The following is a 23,486-nucleotide window of genomic DNA, read 5'->3' as shown; positions in this document are numbered from 1 at the left end:
ACCAATAATTCGAATCATTTCTCAGAAAATAACCAGCATAATCAGTTTTTAAATCCTCACTCACCTTGGTGACCGCAAACGCCTTTTCCATTTCCTTTAACCATATCCTGGCAGCAACAGGATCTACCTCTCCCTTAAACTCTGGGGGCTTCACTGCTTGAAAAGACTTAAAACTAACACCTTGATTTGCCCCTCTCATTTCATGCTGCTGTAGGATTTGTAGTTGCTGTTGTTGGATTTACTGTTATTGTTGTTGTATGAGCTGCTGTTGCTGTTGTTGTTGCTGTTGCAATTGTTGCTGTTGTTGCTGGAATTGTTGCTGCTGTTGGGCCAGCTGTACAGTCTGCTGACGCAACAAATTCATCAAATCACTAATGAAAGGATCCCCAGCAGATCCGTTATTGGGCTGAGAATTTTTCTTTGGTGGCATCTCCTGAAACATAATAGTCATATATAAGAAAATGGATTGCTCCAACAGTTTATATTTATGCATCAGGAGAGCGTTGCCACTAAGACAATACTCTCATCCCACATTATAATTGGATCCGTCCTGAGTGAATGATTATAATCTAAAAATGCCAGCAACAGAAACAACAATAATAATAACAACAATAATAGCAACACACAATATATAAAAACTGAACAATAATATAAAGCAGCTGAACTACAGTAACCAACAGAATCTAACTAGTACAACTGAAAATCCAAATACAAAGAACCATCCGAATACACGCCAAAATTGGCTGTCATAACAGCCTCGCCTACTACAAACTATCACAACATAATATACATATACAAAGTAAACAACCACAGAACTCCTAGAAGTCAACTCTGAGCTCTGCATCCCTCTACTGCAGCTCTGTCTAGTCTCTACCACTGCCACCAATGGAACCTAGCTCAAACACTAGCCAGTTCACTAGGTCCTGATACTGCACAGCTCTGAACTCTGAACTAATGAAACGGTCAACAGATCTAGCCCTCTCTACAACCATCTGGGTCAATGCTCTCACACGGGCTCACACCTCAGGGGAAGGGGCAGAAATACCCTGAAATGGTGCAATAGGTACCTGGTCCAACTGGGCAGCAAACTATGGACTCTGATCTCTGATAAAGGAAGTATTCACCGCCCTATGCACATGATAAGGGATCAGTGAAGAAATACCACTAGGGGCCACAGGGGGTGCCAGAGGTCTCATCATGGAAGAACTGGGACCGCAGCCGGGAGGGAAATCCCTGACAATAGACACAGACCTACGTACCCAACGGGGATGAGGACCAGATCCAGGGATGTCTCGAGGCACAAAAGAAGGGACTGGTGGAGGAGGCATAGGGGTCTCCTCGGCAACAGCATCAAGGGGTTTCTCCGAATCTGAGCTATCCGAATCAGAAGCCCGAGATGGAGAACTCGAAATCGCAATAGGCCACTGCCAACATAATGAATATACAGGCAAGACACAACCAGGTCAAGGCAATTCTATCAAAACATTTAATAGATGCCAGGGTAACGCCGTCGGAACCCTCGACTGACTCTAAAGGTTTGCTCCTCTATATGAGTTGCTGACTCACACTTAAAGACTCACGTTATCACCTACTTGACACAATCCCTAACCTAAATCAGGGACTTGAACCTGTAACTCTGATACCAACTGTGACGGCCTCAACCCCGGGGTCAGGAGTTGACGTCACTAAACACAATTACCCAAAAATATAACAATAGAGATATTATTAAAATATACTAACTTGACCCCAAACCAAGATCCGATCCAGGTTCAAGTATAATTTAGATTCTCATTATTACAAACTCTTTATTCACTATCTAAGACACACTAACTTTATTCAGCAACTCTTCAAACCTCATGGTCTGATACAACTACCTCAGAGGAGCCAGGTCCAGTAGGGGCGGGAACACGGGTCGGTCTGACTGATCTTCTAGGCATCTGCGAAATATACGTAACAGTTTGCAAGGGTGAGCATAATCGCTCAGCAGTACCAAATATGAATAACATATTAAAACAATAATGTAACAATAATGGGAACATAGCTGTAATCATGATATCAACATTTCATAATGATAATCAAAGTAACTGGATATCACTAATTAGCATGCTTTGTGAAAACAACATTGTAGTGTGCTGCGTAATACCAGAGTCCAATTTTTAGCATACTAATCATTTTATAAAAACCGCTGTATGAATCAATCATGCTTTCATATAATTCACAAATACCCAATCAGATACATAGCGGATATGTGAAGACAGCTGATCATGCTATCAACACCAGACGGCTCTAACTGCCATCCCGTTTACCTGTTCCGGAACTCAGAGACTAGCTAGGTCTCTAACCTGCTGGACTAATCGGTTTTATAATGCGCGCAACCGAATTAGCCTCTTACGCCACCTCAATAGACCTACTCTGGCCCGAATGTATCCCATATCTGACCGTTTTATCCAGTTTTCAAAACACTTGTACCTATCTCATTTTTAAAATCTTTTATTTAGCCAGCACACATATAAAATCCGTTTCATAAATCATTCCATTTGAGATAGGTACTTTTCGAAGTTACTTTTCCCAAAAACAATTCGAAAACAATGATTTTATACATACAGGGGATACGTAACTTAAAACGTTTCTGTTCCATTACGAGAATAAAATATTTAGCTATTCATATACACTGAACCATAAAAGAATGGTCAGGGGTACTTGCCTTGCAACGCTTTAAAAACCCTAATAGCTTTCACGCTGACTTTGATCCTGGAATAACTCGACTGGGATCTACAATTACAGAATACCCTAATTAGTTATACCGACATGCTTGATATCCTCAAATCCTAATAACCTAAATCCGACAACCCGACTCGTATTATTATACACATAATCATGTAATCATATTCTCGAACGTAATAGGGTAACACATAGCACATAATTATATACGATTACAAATATATTTTTGGAAAATTTTGGCAATAACTTCTTTATTTATAGGACTACCCGTCGATTATAATCGACGCCAACAATTCTCAACAATCCACAATATTATTTTATCCTTTTACACAACTTACATCCCAACACCAATCACAATTAATTATTTAAGTCCGAAAATATTTTACGAAAAATCATTTTATTTATTTATAAAATTTAGGACTCAGAATATAGTCATCACCGTCCACTGTCCGCTCGTAACGAGTCATCGCGGTACGGCGGCAAAATTTATTGGTGCCCGAAAATATTCGGGTATCCAAATAAATTTTACCGATTATTCTAAAATATTTCCTGCACGAATTATTAATATCATGAATGCTTTATCAAATAATTCCTGCATAAAAAGGAATTAAAATTAATAATAGTAAATAAATTTTGCAACACAAACTGCGCACAAACACACGCACACGCGCGTGTAAATCACGCGCCACCGAAAACCACCAAATCGGAGCAACAGCAAACACAGCCACACACATATACTCACACAAGTAACACACACATACGATATATACACACAAGTACATATGCATGTATCAGAGGAACAAGAACCGAGTAGCCGGAAAAATACCGAAAAACGGTGACTGAAACAACGCATCCTAGCAAGAAACAAACGGAGAAAGGAGGAAGAAGACGAGTGAAAGAAAGAAAACGGAGGAATAAGGAGAGAGAAAAACTGATAGATTGATAGAGAGAGACAAGATCGAGATACAGGGGAAGTGAAGTCGGGGGAAAGAAAAACAGGGGGGTGGGGGTGTTTTTTTTTTCTTCTCCTGTACTACAATCACAACACGTAGTACGAGTTTTCTAAAATGGTGACACGTAGCATTTGAGATAAATATGAAGGGTTGATAGTCTGTTTTGCCCCTGAAACTCGAAATTAATAGAATGAGGTGCAAATAAAATAACCTCCGAAAATTACGAAAACAGCGCTAAAATATTATAAATATCCCGAAATAAATAAAAATATAAATTTCAAAATTTTTAAACAATTTTTAAGGTACGCTTTATACCCGCTTTTTAACCAATAACGAAACAACGCGCAGGTAAAACGATTTCCGAAAATTTCCAAAATAATTTTAAAATTCTCAGAATAATACGAACTTAATAAATTATAAGTTTCATAATTTTTAAAGATTCCCGTAATTAAATATGGATTTTAGCATTTAACACACTCAGAAAATCATTTAAAAATGAATAATTAACGAAATATTGATTTCTCAATTTTATAAAGTCCTAAAAATAATTATTGAAATTATAAAATTAGAAAACCAATTTTAAAGGCAACCCAAATATTTATGGAATTAAAATTATTATAAAATCACTTTTGCATGCGAAATAAAATCATATAACTCGCCAATAAATCACATAATTCCAATTCCACATATTAACAAATCATAAATAATTAAATAGCAATCAATAACTGTTGCCAAAATCAATACACATCTTTTATTTATTTACTTAAACTTTTATTACACTTCCAAATATTAGAAATAAAATAAAAATACACGAGTCATTATATAACTGGTAAACAAAAGAGATACATAGCATCGCCCAAACCACCCGGCCGGAAAAGAGGCCGGCGGCGGCTGGTAACAGAGGGAAAAACAAGCGGCACCAAAACTTACCCAAAGCCGAAAAAGAAGGAAATCGAGGGGAGTAATCGAAAAGAAACGAAGATGAGAGGAGATGATCGAGAGAGACAGAGTGCGAGAGAGATTGATAATAGAGAAGAAGAGAGACTGAAAAAAAAAGAAAATGGAATAAAAATATATCAGCTATCAGATCACTACACGCGCACAGGAATGCTGCCACGCAGCTTAATTTCTAGGCCACGCGTCCTTTACCCCGACTGGAAGCCCGATTTTATATCGTTTTTGATATTTTAACGGTACAACTTACGGATACATGTTAATCGGAATAATCCCAAAATAGTCTTAAAATATCACAAATATTCCGAAGTTTATAAAAACATAAATTTCTTAATTTTAAAATAATTTCTGAAACACAATTTATACCCGCTTTTATCAATTAAACGAATCGACGCGCGGGTGAAATTAATCCCAAAAATTCTCAAACTAATTTTAAAATTCTCTGAATATGCCAAACTTAAATAAATATGAGTTTCATAATTTTTGAAGAATTCTACAATTAAATACAGATTTTACAAATAAATGAAATCATAAAATCATAAAAGGCTAAATAATTAATGAAATATTGATTTTTAAATTTTATAAAATCTCAAAAATAATTATTATAATTATAAAACCATAAAAATGATTTCAAAGACGTTCCAAATATTTATGGAAATAAATTTGCATTAAATCCACTTTTAAAAGTGGAAACAATTCAATACAATTCCATAATTAATTACGCGAACAAACTGGTACACCATAAATCACACATAGATAATAATAAACAACATCGAGCTAACAGAAGCTATACACATATTTTATTTATTTAATAATTCCATAATTAAGTATTTAAATAGTACAAAAATACACGAGTCGTTATAACTACACCGACGAGAAATTATATCTCATGATCTGGGGTAATCTTGGTAATTCATCTAGAAAGACTTTTTGTAATTCATTTACTACCCTAATTTCTTCCATCTTAGGTGCTTCCTTCTTAATATCTGCTACATGTGCTAGATTTGCCTTACATTCTTGCCTTGGTAACTTCTTTGCTTGAATGATTGAGAGAAACGTCTTATCTTGCTTTTGTCTTTGGATAGTAACCCTAATATTAGCTTCCGTAAATATTACAATTTGCTTCTTCTGGCAATCAATCGTTGCCTTATGACGGAACACCCAATTTATTCCTAAGATTATATCAAAGTCTCTTAACTCGAAAGGTATTAGGTCAGTCGTAAAAGAATGTCCTAAGATTTCTATTGGGCATTTAGGACAGGACTGATTTACTGGTACTTTATCTTGATTAGCCACTTCTATAATTAAGGGTTCAATTAAATATTCCAATATTAAATCCATTCTATCCACATATAAATAACTTAGACACTCCAGGGTCAATTAATACTTTAACAGGTATGAAATTAAGGAAGAGTGTACCTGCTACCACATCAGGGTCTTGAGCAGTTGACCTTTCAATCATCTTAAAAGCCCTAACCTTAGGTATACTGGATGTCTGGCCTTTCGATGCACTACCCCCCCATACTATCGTAAGAAATACTCCTATAGTTCTTGGCAAGATGCCCTACCTTGCCACAATTATAAGAGGTGACTCCTGGATTTTCCACTCTACACTACAACGTATAGTGTCCTTTTTGTCCATACTTGAAACATTGAATATTTGCTTTACACACTCTACCATGCCTTTTACCATATTGCTTACACTCCGCTATGGGCGACCTGACCGACTTGACTTGGTTAGAATTGACTGAGAAGTTACTAGGCTTATTTGAAGAAAAACTTTATCTTCTAAGTCCCTTATCCCTATTCCATCCAAACTTTTTCTGAAACTTCTGGCTAGATCCCTCTTGATCTTATTTTTCTTCCACATCATCTATTTTTCGCTTCGTAACTTCTTTTTCTCTAGCTGCTAACTTCTTATCATTCTCTATTACCATGGTTGCCTGAACTACCGAGGTGTAGGTTTTCAATTGTAGAATTACAACTCTACTCCAAATTTCTAGTTTCAATCCCTCTTTAAACCTCTTTGCTTTCTGAGCTTCAGAGTTTACATAGTCTAGCACAAATCTAGCTAACTTCGTAAACTTAACCTCATTCTCCGCTACACTTCTTTCTCCATGCTTCAATTCTAAGAACTCAATCTCCATTTGATTTTGCAAACAGACAGGGAAATATTTTTCTAAAAAGAACTCTGTAAATCTGGCCCATGGGACAGGACCCTCTCCTTCCAATGCCCTAGTTGACTCCCACCAGTAATGTGCTTAATTTTTCACGAAATGGCTTGCATAATCCGTCTTAAAATTATCGGTTACTTGGATGAGGTTGAAAGACTTCTCCATTTATTTTAACCATGCTCCAGCAGCTACTGGATCAGGCTCACCCTTAAACTCAGGAGGTTTAACATTCTGGAAGGATTTAAAATTAACAGTTTGGTTCACTCCTTGATGTTGTTGCTGCAACAGTAGTTGCTTCTGCTGTCTGTTGGATTAACTGTTGATATTGTTATTGTTGCTGGCGCATCAAATCTAGAATTTCTTTTATAGTTGGACCCTCAACACAATTACTGTTATTTCCTTTAGACTGGGTAGCTTTCTTGGGTGGCATTTTCCTGAAATATTGCAGTTGATTTATTCTAAAAAGATAACAAGAATGTATGACAAAAATATCACTATTTAAACGATGCACCTATATCAGGAAAATGCTGCCCAATCAAAATACCCATATCTTTATTATCAGGTTCCATTTATAAAAACATATCTATATTAACAACACTAGAACCAATAGCAACAATGACAGTAGCAGAATCAACAAAAGTGCGGGAAAACTGGAATATAAAGATACTAACATCATAGTATAGCTTCTCAATACAACAACAACTGATTAAATTCTCGCCACTACTTACAATACAACGGCTAAACTAATCTGATACACAATAAAATTGGGCTGGCTATATCCGCCATAAGCTACATGGGGTAAAGTAATAAGCCGAGTCAAATTTAAGGAACTCTGGACCCTACTGGGCTCCCTAGTCCAAGTTTCAACCAACCACCTTTCTAAAGGCGATTTCCTATCATTTGCAAGTGACTTGACAACCACTGAATTAACCTTTCTAAGGCTGAAACTTCCGCCATTAGATCTTGAATCCTCTCTGTTGCCTTTATTCGGATATAACAACCTGATATAGAGCCATTATTCCTCCTGAATGTCAACTTTTGTTTACTTTCGATAACTAGGATTGTCTAACTGCAGAGGTTACTGAGGAAATTCATTTCCATGGAATATCAAATGGAATTTCAAAATCAAAAAATCAATTATAAAGGAAGGAAAAGTGAAGAAGATGTAGATATGACTGAGAGCAACCATGCAAGTACATAAGATGGCCAGTCTTAGTACCGTATAGTTTACAACAAATAATTCAGTGGCATCCCACCTGACCTTTTGTCACACAGATAAATAGTCAAATCATATGAATTGTTTTCCCCAATCAACCGATAGAATTACTGAGGAAAAACGCAATGTTTAAATAGAAATTTTTTAAGTAGGTAGGAGAATCTGGATCATGATGAAATCAACACAACATTGGGTTTGCTTACTTCGAGTTTTTACCTTCTTGCAGGAAAATAAGCAACTTATTAGGCGATAGACAATCATTCTGGGAAACAAAATGTGTCTCAAGAAATATGTGTAAAGGTTCAAGATATAAACAACAGTACTGATCCACATACATTACACGACTTGTTCTGGGAAACAACACTACACCTTTATATAAATTCCCTACACTCTTTTGACTCTACTCCTAACCTAAATCAGGGACTTAAAATTGTAGCTCGGATACCAACCTGTGACGGCCTCAACCCCGGAGTCAGGAGTTGACGTCACGAATAATAACAATCCCAATTATTGATTAGATAATTATAACCGCTAATTTACACTTTGCACTAATTATACAAAATAAAATTTGAATAATTATAGAACTTAGAATAAAATCATCCCCGCCCGCCATCGGCTCACCGAGGCACAGCGCCGACAGCAGCAAAATCCGCGGGAGCCCGAAGTATTCGGGTTTCTGACACGAGTTTTCACCGATAAATTTCCCAAACAATTAAAATAAAAATACGAAAATCACAGAATATTCACTCAGATTTTATTTGCGAAAATCAAATAGAAATTCGAGTAACTATACCGAATCCTCAACTAACACAACTGGAGCATAACAGCAACACAACACACCCCCCCCCCCCCCGGTCACCTTGCCACAAAATTAAAATGGCGGCAACCGGAGAAATACAAGGCGGCACAAACAAGAACACAACATTCACACCATCCCTAGACTGATTATACATACATATATACGTGTATAACAACCACATGGCTCGAAACCAGATGACAAGTAACCAAAAAAGGAAGAAAGGCGGTCGGGAAAAGAAGAGAGAGTGAGAGAAATGAGGAGAGACAAAGAAGAGATATTGAGGGAGATGAGAGATTAAGAGAGATTGAGGAAGAGATTGGAATGGGATAAGTATATTCATGTTTATCTGCTTGCATCTTTTATTATTTTATTATTTTCTTGCACTGCCACGCTTCAACCAAACACATAGAAGCTTAACACGTGTCCCGTGTTCGTCTGCAAACCCGATTTCGTAAATTTAACGAATAAATGCGCGGGTAAATAAAATCCGAAAATTTACCAAATAAATATTAAAAATTCGCGGAATAATTAAAAACTAATATAATAAAATTTTCATAATTTTTAAAGCATTTTTGAATCGCGCATTAAACCCGCACTTTATAATTCAACGAACAAACGTGCGGGTGAATATAATCCGAAAAATCTCAGTAACAATTTTAAAATTTTCCATAACAATTTTAAAATTCTCGAAATATTCCAAAATTAATAAAATATGAGTTTCATGATTTTTGAATCATTCCTGAATTTAATACTGAATTTACACTTAAATATAATCAGAAAATCATTCAGGAATAAATAATTGATGAAATATTGTTTTCTGAATTTTATAAATTCCCACAAATATTTATTGAAATTATAAAGTCATAAAAATAATTTTAGAGATAATTCTGATATTTATGAAAATAAATCTTCAATAAAAACTCTTTTAAAAGTAAAAACAAAACAATACTGCTCAGTAGTTAATTATACAAATAATCCTCGAACAGCACAGAGTCACACACAATTAACATTAAATATCACACACTACTGACAGAACCGTAACATATTTTATTCACTTTTTTATTTAATAGTTTCACTTTAATAATACAGAAATACGAGTTGTTATACGGGTGTTACAAAAGCTATTGGATACGTATATGCAGATTTTGTTGAATGCAAGGTAGACAGAGAAAGTACAAGTGGAAGCTGTCAATTCATTGGTCAAAGACTTGTATCATGGTATAGTAAGAAATAATAATTTTTGTCAACTTCATCAACTGAAGCAGAATATATAGCTGCCGGAAGTTGTTGTGCTCTAGTGCTTTGGATTGGAAATTAAATAATGGATTATGGCCTAGTGTTACAAAAGGTTCCAATCATGTTTGAAAATACTAATACAACATCTGTTGTTGTTAATCCAGTTAATTATTCTAAACACTAAGCACATTGATGTAAGGTACCATTTTATTAGAGAACATGCTGCTAATGGTACTATTGAGCTTATTTTTGTTTTCAACAGAAAAACAGTTAGCTGATATTTTTATTAAACCTTTGGATGAAGCAAATTTCACTAGACTTGTAAGAAAAATTCGTATGTTAAGTTTGTTAGGGAGTCGGGCATAAAAATGCAGCGGAATAACAAAAATTTTGAATCCCTACCACAAGATCTATGTATAATGAATGGATGATTATGGAGAATAGGATCATGTACCTTAATAAAGCTTTCCTTCTAAATATGATGAACATTCTGACCTTGATGAACCAAAGCAACCCTCCTTGCGAAGATCTGCTCTCCAAAGGTATCCACACGAACATCCGATCGTCCAACGATCATCGAAGCCGGTACTAGCCGATATGGTTGCCTCCTCTCTCTCTCTCTATAGCCTCTCTTAGATGTAGAGCTTCTCGGGTTTTTCTCTAAAACGTGGTGCAACTTTTAACCCTAAAATTATACATCTTAATGTATATATAGGGGAGAGAGGATTAAGGCCTAACCATAAACCTAATGTGCTTCTAAAAAGACCCATTCTTTTTTGGGTTTATATTATTATTAAATTTGAGTTCTAATATATTTACAATTAATCAAGTCGCACTTAATTAATTTAATAATAAAATTTGAATAAATAATAATAAAATATTTAAATTCATAATTTAAATAATACTCCGTTTAAACGTTCTTTGTGTGTGACCATTTAGGTTATTATTACTTTGGCAATAATTTTACTTTCCAATAATAAAATTATAAACAAGGCATCTAGTAATACATCATTGCTCCCAAGTAGTAATGATAATTGGTGATTCAATTAAACCTTTTGTAAATAATGTACAATGTAATATAATCTCTTTAGCCTTATATTATAGATCAAACTCGAGGCATGCATTGTGCCATCCTCTGCAAACGTTTAATCCTACTTTCCTTGATCAATGAGTAAACTATTTAAAAAATCAGTATTTGAGCACGACCATGAATTTTATAGTCTTACTCAATCAAGAGGCCAATTATATCATTCCTTTAAAATAGGAGGGCTAAATCCCATCTAGATAATTCATATTTCTCATACGATTCATAATATACCCAATGTCTACTTTTATGATTACTCGGTCAAGGATAACTTTCAATAGTATCAAAGTATATTATTTCTCATATAGAAATATAATAATTTCAGGTCTAAGGACCAATACTTTATTATCACTGTGAGATTAACTTGTGACACATTAAACATGTAGTATCTCACAACGGGTCAATCCAGCACCATATATTTAATACATGTGCCTGTGTTTTGACTTTGGTATCACCATACCTATGATCAATGAGATGTGATTATCAGTCAACAAACACACTAGTCTCAACGCAATTATTATCGTCTCTAAATAATAATACTTGACTAGAGACCTTTAGGAATATTAATACTATTCTCATAATTTCATTTTTAAGTCACGTACATAGAGATATAAATTTACATATCATATTCCAAGGATATTTATTAATCTAACATTTTATCACAGAAAATAAAGATATAATAAATTACTAAAGAATAATCCATAGAATCATAATTAATAATCCAAATGTTTCATAATATAAACATAATAGTGTTGACTTTAGGGCACAAACACTAACAAAGTTCTTCATCCTAAAGGCAAGAACTCAGCTAATATATTACAGCAGATTAATTCTTGATAAATCAAAATAAAATTTATTTAATTAGGAATTAACCAGAATATGATCTATAAATACTTCAGAATTCTCTGTATATTGATTCTTCAAAAATAAATCTAACTCGGTATTTTTGTAATTCTAAGAAAAAAATTGCCCAAATGTTAGTTCACAGTATTAATATGTGAAATTAATATAATATAGATTCAAAAAAGATCAAAAGTATGTAGAGAACTAAGTTCTCGATAAGTCTAAATGACTTGTCGATAAGTCATCTTATGACTTTTCGATAAGTCTTTTTCATAATTTCTTGATAGACTTCTCGATAAGTCTTTTTCATGATTTCTTGATAGACTTCTCGATAAGTCTTTTTCTGACTTCTCGACAAGTATGGTAGAGATCTCGATATACTTATCAATATGAAGTTTTCTATAGCTCAAATTTTAGACTTCTCGATAACTCAGAACTGAACCAATTTAATTCAATAAATTATTTTTGTAAAATACGTTTGATATAAAATCAATTCTAATTTTGTGTTGATTTCTTCAATATAAATTAGAATAATTTAGTCCAAAAGGACAAACTGAGAATTTGTATAAAAACTCGATAAGTCATTATCTAATTCTCGATAAGAGTCAGGAACGTGGCATTTCGACATGAGATCTCTATAATTCATGTGACTTTTTTACAATTAATCTACAACTGTTCATTCTTTTCTTGTCGATAAGTCACATCTCTACCCTATAAAAATCCAGACATCTCGACATAACCCCTTTTTACGCTTTTGAGATCTCAATTGACCTAATCACTGTGATTTTTCACCATTCTTAACTTTTCAAGCTCTCCTTCTCTCAAAACCAATTACCCACTAAAACCCAATCTCTCATATGGCTGCTAACAACGCAAGAGTTGTTATCTACAAGGATGGAACCAACTGTCTTGCCTTTGTTGACCCATCTCAGGCACCAAACAACTTTAAATATTTTTTGAAGGTTATTGATGATCCATATCTCTCAAGATCCCTAAACGCTAACCTCGTGCTCTACTTGTATGTTTAAAATAATTTTTGGAACACTGCAGTCATTAAACCAACATCCATGATAATCAAACAGTTTTCATGGTGGTTAACTGCACAATAAGGGGTATGGATGTTGAGTTCAACGCAAATGACATCAATAAAGCTATGGGCATTCCTACACACAATTTGGTTGAAGCTCCTAAAACTCAGAAATTAGCTGAATTCATGGACTTCGTAAACTACAGTGAAAAGATTGACATGGCCAGGCTAAATAAAAAGAACTTGAGTAGGGAATGGTCTTTCATTTTTGACTCCATCATCAGGGCATTTATATGCAGAAAAACTGACTATGACAATATTTGAAGTGCAGTACAAAAGCTAGTGTACTCTATGGCCTATAACAATCATCTGGATGTTGGAGGCTTGATACTGGAGGAGCTCAGCACAAGGCTCACTATGCCTTTGGTAAGAAGGTATAATAAAATTTTCTTCCCTATGTTCATATGTCCACTTTAAATTATAAACTAACTAACATACATTTTCTAGAAGGTATAGATACAAATCAAATAGGAATTTGTAAACAAGGGTCCAAAATTTTATATGGATCACATAATACAAAGAACCAGGTAAAGGTTAGGCTAAGTATCGCTGACTTTATGTTGGAGAAATTTAGAACCTATCCTTATTCAATGCCTGATATGAGAAGTAGTGCAATACCTAGTTCAGCTATGCCTCTTTGTCCTGTAGTAGCACAAATGCAGGAACACCCACAGGAGCCTACCACAGTTGCAACCACCTCTTCACAATTTTTAGCTAGTAGTAAGCCAACTACTTCATCCTCTCAAAAGGATGGAGTTAGTAAAAAGAAGAGGAAGCAAACCAACTTAGTGGTCGTTAGTAAAACTAGTGATAAACCAAGTGAAACAGTGTCACCCTTGGTCAAAAAGCCAAAGAAGCAAAGAAAAATAAAGCTGACCACTCAAATGACCAGCTCTGCATCTTCTCAAAAAGATGAAGTTGTACAAATGGGGAGTAAACAAAATCTAGTGACATATTCTCAACAATATTCAATATTCAATCATGCACCATCCTAAGTGCCACTTGTATAGAGTCTGCACACCCTCTTGAGCACTCTCAATAGGGTAAAAGAAGCAATTTGGATGGCACACACATGAGTGAGAACACATCACTTGAAACTCCCTCTTCTATTCAGGGGGAGTTGCCAACACTCAGCACTGATCTTCAAAATCTTATTTCTCAAATTTCTTCTTTATTCAATGAAGGACTTCAATCAAATTCTCAATTTTTGCCAAAATCAAGTGACTTAGTTCTTAAAACTATGATCACCGGTCAGAACCAATCTCTAGATGGTGAGAGGCTACATGCTGAGGTAGACCTTGATGACACCATCACAAATACAGGGGTTTCATCAGTTTTTACTGAAGATTATGTGCCTAAAATTTCTAATGCACCTTTATGTGCATAACAGTCTTCGTAGACTGAAAGGTTTGAGGGTAGTACTCTTGAGGGGGAGCTAATTAAATCCTTTCTAATTTAATTGGAGCGTTCTCATACAGAAACAACTCCCCTCAAAACTGTAGCTGAAATTTCCTTGACAATTAAAGCTAGGAGTCTAATTGTCAATGATCCTGTTATTGGGGAGGCAAGTACAATAGCACATTCAAGTGCCAGTTCTTTACAACAAGAATAGGGGTTTGAGGCCATGGTACATGACAGTAACCTGGTCAACTGTCCTCAAATAGAGGTTCACTTGTCAAGTGAACAAAACACTGTAAAAACCATAATTTTAACTGTGAGTTCAACTGTGACTACATTCACAGGTACCACCCTACAAACCATTCCATCCACCTCAACCAAAACCTAAATAGACACAAACCGACCCTCTACATCTGCACAACCTTCTCACCTCATCTCTCAATGGCTTCAAGATACACAGGCTCAACCTCAAACTGTAGATAAAATGCTTATGGTTATTCCCAAACAATCTAACAATAGAATTATAGAAGGGGGTTGAATGTAATTCTTGGTTTCTTTTCAAAATTAAGAAAACTCTTAATCAAAATACATATGTGTTTGAATATGAAAGTGTGCGAAAATGAAATATATATATAGGTATTCAAAACACAAAGTAATTAAATACAAAGATTTAAAAACTTTCTGGTGGATTGATCTTTTCCCCCAGAGATATAGTGATTGAGAACTCTGTGATACAAGAATGCACACAGCTGCTTACAATTAAAGTTACAAATAAAGAACAAATAAAATTCCTAACAGATGTAGCTTTTTTCATTTCTCAGTTCAGTCAATTGATTATTATCAACTTGCCACTCTTGGTTTATATATCACCAAGCTACATATGAAAAAGACAAATATATAAAACAAAATGTCTAAGTCAAATCACGTTTTTCTTCATCTCTCTATCCAGCATCTTTTTGTTTCTTCAAGTAAGCATGGAAATGGAAATACTTCTTTGTTCTCATAAACCTGCAAATAGGCTGCCACATTCCTTTTGCATACAATCAACCCATGTGACTTTCAAGTCACTATCAACTGCTATTTAAATTTGTTATCCGTTGAGACTTTGTAGATTATCGGTGGAGTCTCTATTTGATCATTCGTTGATAGTATCTTGAGTCATCCGTCGAAGCCTTGTAGAATCATCCGTTAAAAGTATTTCCACAGCAGTTGATATAGTTTCATTTATGCAAAATTACAAGGCATCTAATATTTATAATTAGCCAATCTATTTTGCATATCATCCTAGTAGTCAACATGACTTAGAATGTCCTAGAACCTCTAATTCTCTAAGATATTACATTATACAGGAACGTGCTACAAAAACTTATTTAAACATAAGTTACTCTATCAACGAATGAACAAGTGTGGTTAAATGTTGATAGTTACAAATACACTTAATTAAATCTACTAAGGTGTTTTGGTGAAATATTATCAAGCATATAACATATTCCTAACAATCTCCCCCAATTTATGTCTACTAGAATTGTAGGCATAAATTTAGGAGGGCTTGATGATAATAAAACACCCTATACAAAATGATCATTCAATAATAGATAAAAATGATAAGTGCTGCAAACTTTTATTAAAAATGAAAGAAGAAAATTCACAGAAATCTCACAAGCCTTGTCCAAGGTTCTCCTTTAGACTGAGTAAATTAATTCTTTTTCCTTGAGTATCTAGTCTTCTTTCTCATATTTTCATTGTTCTCCTATATCTGCTGTTGAAGTTGTCTGTTGAACTCATATTCATCTTCATTAGATAGATCCAGCATCTCCTGTATTTCCTTGAGAGTCTCATTGCTTGATATTTTTAGCTGGTCTTCTAATCTGAAAAATCTTCTGGTATTTCTTTCATCTCTAAACTCCATCAACCAGTATGGCCTCAAGTGCACTCTACTTCCAGTATAAAGAATAGTTAAGATTCTTGATAGTGCACTTGGGTCTCTCCAGCTTCTTTGTATTTGTTGAATTATGTTGGGTATCTCTATTTTGGCCACCTTGGTGAATCCAAAATTTTTCTTGATTGCAGAGAATACTTTAATTAAGAAAGTGTAGCCTTTGTTGAGAATTCTATGTAGAGGCCATGTAATATCTTTTCCTCCCCTGTACCTGAACACCAATCTTTCTGGAAGTATTGTGGGCATTAATTGCTCTCACTACATCTAGTTCATCCAAGTAGAGGTTGATGTCTGAGAACTCTTTTATGTCACATATAAAGAGTTGATCTCCTTTGTTGACTGTTGGCTTAGGTTTGGATTAGGTTTTGGATTGGAATGTGACAGACTTGACTTAATTGCTTGTTGTATTCTTTCTTATTTTTGAAGTAGTTGGAATTGGGATGTTCAGCTCAAGTATATGTAAGTTTTCCTAGTCTATTGGTTCATCCTTGGTGTAAGTCATATGTCATAGCCTATTTGTATATTCGAGGATTCAACTCAACTCAAATAAGAATGTAATAAGTAAATAGTGGATCTACCGTCAAAGAGATCTCGCAAAGTAATATCTGTCAAAGGATTCAGGAACAAGGTTCATCTACAGACTTGAGGAATTAATTCACTGGAAGAAGTTCAAGAAATTGATCATGCCTCAGTTATATAAATCAAGATTGTGGATTTAATCAAGTGACAGAGATCTCGTCAGAGTATCATTAATTACAAGGATTTAATCTGAAGAAAATCAAAGTGTCAAAGTCAAGACATGAAGAAACGTCACGGAAGTTAGTCACTCTTGAACCAGACAGTACATCGAGTGTCAATATTGAAGTGGTGGAATTGATTCATAATTGACAGTGATTTTCAGAAGATTTTCAGAAGAATGGTTGCTGCTCAAGATTAGTATTAATTCTCTATTAATTAATTAAGTCATATAATTTAATTAAGAAAATAAATTATATCTGCAAAGATTAATTTATTGATTAATTGAATTAATTGATTAATTAATTCTGAATTAATATTAAGGTTTTTCAGAATTTTAATTGGATTAAAATCTACATTAAATCAGCAAGACAATTGAAAATGAACTAGCATGACAATCAGGATTGTCATACCGATTGTCATGCCAGGCCATTTTCAATAGTCTCACCGAAAGTTACACTGGGAGGAGGATTGTCTTGCTAGTTCATTCTGATAGTCTTGCTAGTTCATTTGATTTTCATACCGAAAGTCTTGCTAGCTGTTGAGATTGTCTTGCTAGTTCAAATAATAGTCTCACCGAAAGTCCTACCAGCTATGGGATTGTCATTCCAGTTCATTTCATTCGGCTGAATTGATTAAAAGAAGCAGAAGCATTCATTCACATTATCCAACACAGAACACAAAACAAGAACACAGAAAGCAAAAGCAGCCGCCTCTGAAACATTCCATTTTTCATCTGCTTAATTCAAGATCACATTTCTAGTTTGTAAAGTTAAATCCAAACCACTAGAATTATTTATCTTGTTCTTGTGTGACAATCTAGCGGATCAAAATCCCTAGAACTTAATCTCAAATTGCGTTTAGCATTTGAATCTTTTTATTACAAAAATAGAAAAAGTTCATGTCGAATTTATTCTAGATTTGTGATAATTAATTTGAGATTAATTCCTTGTAATCGATACAGTTGTTGTAACACCTTTCAAGTTTAATAATATTTTTATTTAACTTGAATTTTGTTTCACATTTTTTATTCCGTATTTAATTCTATTATTCGGTACTGTTTGTATTCAACCCCCCCTTCTACAAACACATTGGGACCTAACAATTGGTATCAGAGCCTTCTGATTAACGAATAAATCAAGATCCTAGACTTATGTGATTTTTCAACTCCTTGAATTTTTATTCATTCAAAAATTCATAATGACTTCACAAAAAGTTGGAACCGTTAAAATTCCACAATTTGATAAAGAGAATTATATTATGTGGAAGAAGAAGATGCTCTTGTTTTTACAAGTGGCAAATCCCAGATATTCAAACGTGTTAAAGAAAGGGATAAAAACTCCGATGGTTATTGAACCAGAGGTGATAGTAGATGATGTTGTGATTACCAAAGCTAGAACGTATCCAAAAGAGCCTGAAGATTTTACTCCTGCTGAAAAAGAAGAAGCCTCCTTGGATGCCAGCCTTCAATTAATATTAATTGATTCCCTTGATCCCTTGATGAACAGACATGTGATGAACTGTAAAAATTCCAAACACATGTGGGAAACTATTGAGGTGATTAATGAAGGCACAGAGGAAGTTAGGGAGAACAAGTTGGAGATCCTAACCTCTGAGTATGAATATTTTAAATCAAATCCAGGAGAAGGAATTACTGAAGTGTTTGAGAGGTACAATGCGTTGATCAACAACCTGAACATAAATGGGAAATATTATTCAATCAGGGAGGTCAACAAAAAGTTCCTTTTAACACTGCCAACTCATCTTGAACATAGAATCACTGCCATTAGAGAAGCTAGAGATCTGAGTGAGATTTCTTTGGACAGGCTCTATGGAGTGTTAAAAACCTATGAGTTAGAGCAGATTCAACAGAAGGAAGTCTACGGGAAGGATAGAATGGTCAGCACATCTACTGCACTTGTAGCTGAAGGTCAACAACAACAGCAGTCTCAACAATTGGAGAGAATGGTACAGTGTTCCAAGGCTGAGGAAAATATGTTAGTAGCAGAATATGATCCTCCTACTACAAATCAATCAAGTGATGATTTTTATTCCTTGGAAGAGCTGGAGCAATTGGAAGACGAGTCAATGGCCCAAATTGTCAAGAGATTCTCCCATGTCAGATTCAAGAGGAATCCCAAGCTTAAGTACAAGTCCAACTACGACAAATTCCAGAAAGGTGGATCTTCATCCTCTAACACCAGCAGTGGTGGATACAAAACAGGGATGGTTGATCGGAGCACCATTAGATGCTATAACTGCAATGAGTTGGGACACTTTGCCACATAATGTAGGAAGACAAAGCAAGTAAGAAAGAACTCTGAAAGGGCTTATCTGGCAAAGGGAAGAAGCTGGGATGATACTGACAGTGAAGATGAAGATGAAGGAAATCTTGCTCTTATGGCTATTGATGGAAAAGCTTCATCGTCAAGAATAGAGGTAAAACTTTCTGATGCTGAAATGGTTTATCATCTAAGAGGTAACTTAGATTGTGCACGTCGTGATAATGAACTGTTAAGTTTACAGATCACAGACCTTGAGAAAGAGGTCAACGAATTAAGACTTGTGCACATTAATCAAGACAAATTAAAAGAACAAGTATCTTTTCTAGAGAATAGAGTTGACTGTTATAGAAAACTCGAAACTATTCTCAAAGACAAGATCACCGGTCTTGAGACTAAGGTTAGAGCCTACTTCAATTCTTGTTTGAAGGCTAAAGAGTTCTACAGTAAGCAATCTATTAATCAAACATCTGGAATAGGTTATGATTACAATGTTGCTATTGGAGAATTAGGCATAAACTCCCCTCCTCGTGTCTGAGCTAAAGGGAGGGAAGTACCACATGTGCTTAAGGGTGTTGATGAACCCCTCTATAAACCATCAATTGCTGAACCATTTGATGTGACCTCTTCTGTTATTCAAGAAGAAATACGTGCTAAAGATCTTGCTAATGAGAAGGTTGTTTCCAAGTCGAGTGTGTCGAAAGTTCCAGTCAAAGTTGTGAAAGCAACTGAGACTAACTCAGACACACATGAGTTGGATAACAAAAATGCCATGTCTACCATGCATAAATTGCCTGCTATTAATATCTCTCATAAAGCATGTGGTGTTTCTAATTGTATGTCTTGTGCTTTTAATATGATGTATGCTTATTTTAATGGTAAGCATGTTTCTAATGATAAGACTACTCCTCGTCAGCATGTGAATAACAAGAAGCATGATAGGTCTAAGACTGCTAGTCCTTCTAAGGCTAGAAAGGAGACATTTGTGCCTAAGCTTAAACAGAAATTTGTTAAAGCTGTTTACAAGGTCAAATGTTCAGTCATTGAGAAAGTTGAGACCATTAAAGTTAAAAATGTTGTTTTGCCTGACAAAGGACAATTCTACAAGTATGTCGGGCCCAACCAAGTTTGGGTTCCGAAGAAGGTCTAATCCATTTGTAGTGCAGGGCATTAAACAGGTATAACCGGTAGTGTGGATTCTTGATAGTGGATCATCAAGACATATGACCGGAGATAGAGCCCTGCTATCAAATATGGTTGAGAAAGCTGGCCCCATGGTTACCTTTGGAGATAACAGCAAAGGTTTATCTGAGGGATATGACTGTTTGCAAGCTGGATATGTTATCAGTGAAAATTTTGTATAGTGTGCTAGGTTATTATCAGGAAGCATCATCTAACATATAGCACCAGTGACGAGACTTGAGAATATTACGACATATCAGGCACCTGCTGTACATTACACTTGGAATTGGACTCTAGTAAGATGTGTACAAGTGTACTCCTGGTTGGTGAGTCAAAAGAGGAAGTCAATGCACCACAGTTCATGGACTTTGCAACTGCAGATCTATTGGACTATGCAATCTCTTCTTCACAATCTCACTTCAGGTTGGTATGAACTAGTGTACTACTCAAGCAATCGTCAAGAACATGGTATGGCACTCTAACTGAAGTTATTGTTTAATATGAACTAGTAGAGTCGTCATATTTTTAACTCTCTTATCATTAGGCACAATCATATTGTTTTATATGTGCAGTGATATATTGATAATGCAACATAACAATTAGTATCTAAATTACTTGACAAGTATCGGTCAATGATATATTGTTAACATTATGTTGCAGATATTTGTAAGCTTTTGACATGAATGAGAATTACTTAGACTTTACCCTAAGTGATCAATGTTTTATCAAAAACTCATTCATATTAAAAAACAAAATCAAACTTCTTTATACATTAGTGATTTCTTATTTCATGTAAAATCTTTTGAAATCACTATTGTACATCATTTTATCTCTCTATTGCCATATGTTCTGTGATACAGGTTCAGTCTCCAATGACTTTCTTTCATTGACAGTCATGAGGTTGAAAACCCACAACGTCTATCCCAGACTGTAAAGACAAACACAAAAACAGAACCAACCAACACTCTCTTACCACTAAATGTAGTATGGATGAGCGTGAGGGAGATAGTGCCTTAGTGCACCACATAAGGAAGGTTCTGAAGTCAACCCAGTAGCTCTGTCTCCTACATAGATGAGTAGTATTTAAACCGAGACAACTGCTAACCCCCATACATCTTCTCAAAATGATGTAATAGCTGAAAAGGCACAAAAACAGTTACTAGATTCATTCTCTCAACAGGGTGCGTCTATTGAATTTTGCCTGTCGGCCAAGGCATCCGATGTAGTGTCACTACTTCAAATATAAACAATTCTTGATGTACAAGGAGAGGTTACACACACAAAGGATGAGTTGACGGAAACAAGAGTTTCGACCATTTTAAGGTCAGATTCGATTGTTCAAGGTTCGTTAATGGACCAATTGCCTTTATAGGTGTTAGGAGAGGATACTGATCCAAAAGCCATATGTCAGTGGTCAGTTTCTACCTCCCCAGGCTTAAATCCCCTGGATGCATCTGCGGATAGTGGATCTGACATAGGCGCAGATCGGCAACTTGTTGACAATGATTCAGATATTACCTGATGAGTCACAAGGAAATGTCTACACAAACATTTGAAGGTAACTTTGATCTTTATGCTAAATTCGTTGGATCATTGTTTACCTTCTCAGAATTCAAATCTGGAACCCTAAAAGGGAAACTAGCAACTTGTAGATTATGACTCAGATTCATCTGACGAGTTTAACAAGGATAGGGATTTGCGAACTCCCATTGCACCACCTTTGACCTCCTTAAGGATGGCTAAGGTGATTTTCCTTGCAAGTACAGCTGAATGTTGGAGTTATGAGAGGAGTGATACACTTGTGAGAATGAGTGTAAACACGAGTGGAGAGAAGAGTGAAACACATGTGAGGTACACTAAACAGAATCACACACTCACAGTGAGGAAGAAATAGAAACACTTGTTATTTCTTTTCCAACCAAGTGAAATATGAGAACTCCTTCAGACGACGACATACATTCCTTCTTTAAGGGGGAAATAAAAGCTTAAGTAATAGTTTGGAGGATTCCTCAACTAAGGGGGAGAAATAACAGGGAGGAAGAAAAAGATCATATGTACACTACACCACACCATTGTTGTTTGTAACTACGGATCCTATTGTACGGGAGAGGTGGTAAACACAAGGTGATTTTCTAGTAAGGGAAGAAGCTGTTTTCAAAAGGGGAGTACCATTGGTTTTTATCTGCGGATCCTATTGTACGGGAGAGGTGGTAAACGAAGGTGATCTTCTTTAATCAGTTGATTCTCATAGGGGGAGAAGCAAGAGAGATATGTGCTTCTCAACTGGAAATGTGGTTGTACAAATGAAGATGGAACTACTTGAAGATATGTTTAGTCTAGAGGAACATCTACTTGGAATCTGGAAAATGTTAAATCTAGTCCAGAACTTTTCTACTATTTACTTTGGATTTCTTTTTATATCTTTTTCTTATTTGTTAGTTGAGTTATCCTCTAGGTATTTGTGTGTTATTGTCTAACAAACAAATAGGGGGAGATTGTAAGTCATATGTCATAGCCTATTTGTATATTCGAGGATTCAACTCAACTCAAATAAGAATGTAATAAGTAAATAGTGGATCTACCGTCAAAGAGATTTCGCAAAGTAATATCTGTCAAAGGATTCAGGAACAAGGTTCATCTACAGACTTGAGGAATTAATTCACTGGAAGAAGTTCAAGAAATTGATCATGCCTCAGTTATATAAATCAAGATTGTGGATTTAATCAAGTGACAGAGATCTCGTCAGAGTATCATTAACTACAAAGATTTAATCTGAAGAAAATCAAAGTGTCAAAGTCAAGACATGAAGAAACGTCACGGAAGTTAGTCACTCATGAACCAGACAGTACATCGAGTGTCAACATTGAAGTGGTGGAATTGATT

This window comes from Apium graveolens, chromosome 5 (genome assembly GCF_009905375.1).
Source record: "Apium graveolens cultivar Ventura chromosome 5, ASM990537v1, whole genome shotgun sequence".
NCBI lineage: Eukaryota > Viridiplantae > Streptophyta > Magnoliopsida > Apiales > Apiaceae > Apium > Apium graveolens.
This window is presented reverse-complemented; position numbering follows the sequence as displayed.